The sequence below is a fragment of the Gavialis gangeticus genome, unplaced genomic scaffold (genome assembly GCF_001723915.1).
Source record: "Gavialis gangeticus isolate Ggan-Ray unplaced genomic scaffold, GavGan_comp1, whole genome shotgun sequence".
In the NCBI taxonomy this organism is placed as follows: domain Eukaryota; kingdom Metazoa; phylum Chordata; order Crocodylia; family Gavialidae; genus Gavialis; species Gavialis gangeticus.
The window spans coordinates 27,713,475-27,718,581 of NW_017729030.1; positions in this window are offsets into that span (position 1 = coordinate 27,713,475).

Sequence of the window (5,107 nt, forward strand, 5' to 3'; positions counted from 1 at the left end):
ATAATAATACAATATACAACAGTAAGAATCAATACAAACCTAATAATAATACAATATAAAACAGTGGATATCCAAAACCAAAAACTTGCTACCAAAATAAAAATGTTAAAGCTTATCCTAAGTCTGAGCTCACTTATGCTTGTGTATAGGGAATAGAGAGGGAGAGAAAGAAAAGACAGAAATAATTGGGGAAGGGAAAGGAATGCATATCTATCATGAGATATATATATAAAGAAAACCTGGGGGGGTTGCTACACATGCAAAGGCTTGATTTGGTTTGTTCAGCTGAGGCATAGAAGTGTGTTATCCTCTACGAGCTGAGTCGTAGATATGTGTTATCCTTTACCATGTTGCTGCTTTTGATGCGTGTAGCATTAGACATGAAGGAACAACTTTTAACATAGATCTAAAATGCCACCAGGTTAATGGGTCAGGAAAGAGAGGATTTCCTGAACAGTTTGGCAGAGGAGGGTTATATATTGTAGGGGTTTGTGAGGCAAGGAAGTAGAGAGATCTACCAGTATACTTTTGTGTGTTAAGTTCCTGTAACCGCCAAGTAAAATAAAATTTTAGATTTTTCAAGGTAGGCCATGTATATGATTTCTCACATTTTTCCAATTTCTATCAGGAGCTGAACCTTACAACTATTGCTAAATGTGACCATTAACTTCTTCCTAATAAATAAAAGGGACCACAAGAAAAACAAAAGAGTACTTAGAAATGACATAGTATCTTTAATCTTTAGCAAGACATGGTGATAACCGAACTGCATGCCTATGTAAGAATCACAGTCATGTGATCAAATGATCAGTAACATGCTGTAGTGCTTCCGGTGCTAGGGTAAAGTCATCTGCTGAGGCTTCCTGGACCCTGCCTTGTTTGCCCCCTCTGGCGTCCCAGGTTCCCACTTCTTTGTCTCATCATGCCGTGCCTTTGATGTTATGATTGGACAGGAAGGCTGTCCCTTTAGGCTCTTGTCTGGGTTGAGGCTCCCTGGCCTTGGCCTACTTCACTCCAGCTGGGCCCCTCCAAATCCTCCACCTGAGGTCCACTGTTTCAGGACCATAGGCTTATGGGCTCCCAGGCCCCTTGACTTACCCTTGTGGGCTCCTGGGCTTTGCTATCTGATATCATAATCCTTCTGCTAACAGCAGCACCAGCGCCTTGAAAAGTTCTAGGGCCTGGGGTGCTCTTGGCATGCTTTTTGATGGCCTCTTCCACATCTACAGCCACAACCTGGTCCCCTGGTATTTTAGACACAAATGAAAAGATGTGAGCATCTCAAACAAAAGGTTCCCCATCCTGTATTAACACCACACCTTGGCAAAACTACCATGCCAGGCCCCAAAATACTTCTCTTTGGCTGCCTGGCAGTCCAGGATGGCTTATGCTCTTCTGGAACACAGGTCAACAACATCTGAAGATAGTACAGAATATTTGAAAAGTAGTTTATGTGATTCCTGTGGCACAGATTGTAAGGCTTTCCCTCCAGAAAGGGACAGATGTATTTAGGTAAGTTGTACAGATCAGGAGCCAGCTGAACTTATTCCTTACTTTAGTGCTGAACTTATACCCCAGAAACAACTGAGAATTTGTTAAATTTTAGAATTGCCAATGCCCCCTACAGGATCCTATCTGATATTATTCTTTCGCTTGTCCATCTCTAAACCCACAACTACTTCATATCCCACCTCCCAATTGTTAATCCCCAGGGCAAGAAGATCTCAGTGCACTGTTGTTGACAAAACCTATGGAATTCAACTCTGACATGAGACACAATGGATCTCTAAATGTACACATATACATAGTTCCTTTAACTATACACGTGGGACAGGGGTTATGTATGAAAAACAGTAGTATTGCAATGAAAAAATTCATTTTGGAACTTTTTGCTTTTTTGCACAAACAGATTAGAATCACTGAAAACAAATTCAGAAAATAATTTGATATCTGAAAAAATGGCAGCAAAGTTTTCATTTAGTTCTACTTCCAACTCACTCCCAGATCTCTACATCTGCAATTACAACTCCAACAAGCTACTCTGTCTTAGCCTGACAGTATTCAATTTAGCTTGATAACACATTGCATACAGATCACTTCTAGTAGATATTACCCACCACAAGAGGGCAAAGTTAAGGCTGCACAGTCATGCATCTTTTATATCCTCATTTTTAGAGGTTTGAATTTTTCTGAAGTCAGTTCTCTGGAAGGGCACAAGATAATATAGGCAATCTTAATTCTGTGTTAACAAAGTATTTTTGCCATTGAATAAACTTGTATTTATCTTTGGGATTGGAGTAGAACTAACATCTATGGGCCAGGTTCAGATTCCTTCGGTTCACCACCCATGGGAAAAGGCACTGCTCAGTGTATGGGTATCAGAAAGAGCAAAAGACTAATTTTTAGGCTGTGCGCACCATAACAGTTGTAATGATATAGTCTATTAGGGAGTTTATCCTCCAATTCGGGGGTAAGCATGCGATAGAAAGAAAACTGGCAGATGATAAAATCAAAGAATTCAAACAGGAAAAATGGGGAGTGAGGAGATGTAGAGGGAAAGGAAATGGGGAAAACTCTGTGGGAGTTTAGAGTGAGCCAGCCAATAGGAAGGATATATGCATGATAGCCCTGTCTCAATCCTGACCTCTTTTTAAAAGTTTCTGATCCTTATAAATTCATGTATGAGTCCATATCTTGCTCTGGACATCAACAGGAGTTGTGCATATGAGCCATAGGCGGGACATGACCCTAATTCAACAATGTGGACAGAGAAACAAAACAAAACATTGCCACCAACAACAAAAAGAAATATTGTAAGGAACATGGTTAAGGTTATACCCTGTGCATGTCAAATTAAGACGTGGTAAACCTTCTTTTGCAAAAAAAAAATGGCTGGCCCAATGTAACTTAGTTTACCTGAGGAGGTGCACCAACTAGATTGGGCTAACTTGTGCCTGATTTAACCGAACATGTGTATGCCTTTGGAAGGCAGCCTGAGGGCTGGGAAAGCCCAGCTGCTCATCCCAGCTCTGAGGCTGCACTTTTCTTTCCTCCCTTCCCCCCTGGTTCTTTTTAGCCCTCAGACCCTTCCACCCCTGGAAGTACACCCCCTTCCCCACGCCCCACCCCCAGCAGACCCAGCAGACCCACCAACCCTCCATTATGGGCTTGCCAGCCCCCCTGATCTCACCAACCTTCATGAAGCTACCAAACTCCCTCATGGACTCATTAGCTCCCTACAATTCTACCTGCGCCACTCCTGCCCTGGTCACACCTTACTTGGATCTCATTTCTGGATATCTCCTGAAACTGGCTAACATCTGTGTAAGTGAGACTTGATCTATAATCATGCAACTTAAAGGAAACTGTGTGATCATTAATCGGGTCCCATGAATGTCTGCATTTGCCCTATGTCAATGCATTGTTGCCATTTAGATCCTGGTATATATTTAATTTAGCTACAGAAAAAAAGGTTTCCTTCCAAAGGAAAAGGTAGTGTTCAGGCACAAAAAACCTTGATGGGTAATCTAAATATGCCACTGCAGGAACTGTAAGCTGATGTCAGATATAAGTATCCTTTTGGGACTGATACGATTGGTATTACAAAGGCCAGATACCCAGAGAAAGTGTCACGTTCCAAGTAACCACAGCAACAGAATATTGATAGAAAAGGAGCAAACATAATGACTGCACTTTTTAGAGATTAGGTCAGTTAAAACATTTCAAAGACGTAGCTCTGAGAAAGCAATAAATACAGGAGCAAGTCCTTAAGTCCTTGATCCATCAAAACAATGTCAACTTAAATTGGAGTTTTGACAAAGTAAGAGCTGAGCAAGAATAGCTGGTTTAGATTCATATGTGGTAGAATGAGTATTTTGTTGGCTTATGTTGTTTTACCTCCTGTGGATGTTGTGACTTTTAAGCTGTCTGTCTCAAATTAAGGGTGCTCTGCTAAAGATATCGTTACTATCACATGGGCAACAGTATTTAATAGCAACCAGATTCATGGCAAATTAAAGGATTTTAGGGCCATGGAAATTCTTTTCTTCATTCTATTTTTTTCATCAGTGTTCAAAATATGTCAAGTGAATCCAAGAATAAAATTCAATTCCCTAGAACAGAATCAAACCCAAAAATTATTACAGACTTTCTTATGTTAAGAGCTCTGCACTGCTGGAATATCCTATCCCACAGAATTATGGCATAAAGCTATCAAAAACAAATGCAGGTCAAGGGAGAAATCCTAATGCCATTGGGGCCAAAGGCAGTTCTGTTCCTTTCTTTGGTGGAGCTAAGATTTCATCCCAACCCTCTCCCTTTGTTCACATTGGAGTCTAAATTTAAATCTACACCTGAATTTTGTAAGTGACATTTCCTTTCCAAAGACAGAAAGGGTGTCCAAAATCTTAAACTGAAACTGCATAGCTCAAACTCAGAGCTTATTATCATGGAAATATTTGTAGTGACAAATGCATGAACTGTTTTCAGCATCTACGAAGAACATATAAACTTGAATCTCTTTTCTTGGGCAATTTGACTCAGGGCAAAAAGCCAGAAGCAATCCAGGGGTTAGGGAGCCAGAGTCACAAACAATAAGCAGGAATCAAACAAGCATCAGGGGTAAAAAATCAGGAATCAAGAGACAGAAGCTAGGAGCAAAACAATCAACCTGCAAGTTGTAGCTATTAAGCACCCTGGAGACCATTGTCACAGGTGTGCACAAATAGGGCTCTGTTGCTCTTTTCACACAGTCAACCCCCACACCTCAGCTGGCCAGGAAGACTACGTAGAATGAACTGTTAGGACTCATGATTCAGAGTCTTTGATTAATACTTTAATTTGGAGGGCAGATTAAATGAGAAATGTGATTGGTCAGAAGTTCTTCACAGCAGCTGTCCCAAACAATGTAGTTACAGTGCTGGTGACCTCATCTCTCCAAGAGGTTATGTTAAGAGCACTTCTGTCCTAGAAGTGAGTGGATAAAGAAGAGGGGTAGTCAACACTTTTTGTTTTAGTTCAGTTATTATTGATTCAGAGATGCTGATAGAGCAGGGGAGTGGTGACCAGCAGCAAACCACGTTTCCAGTAGAAGCCTTTTAGAAGGAGG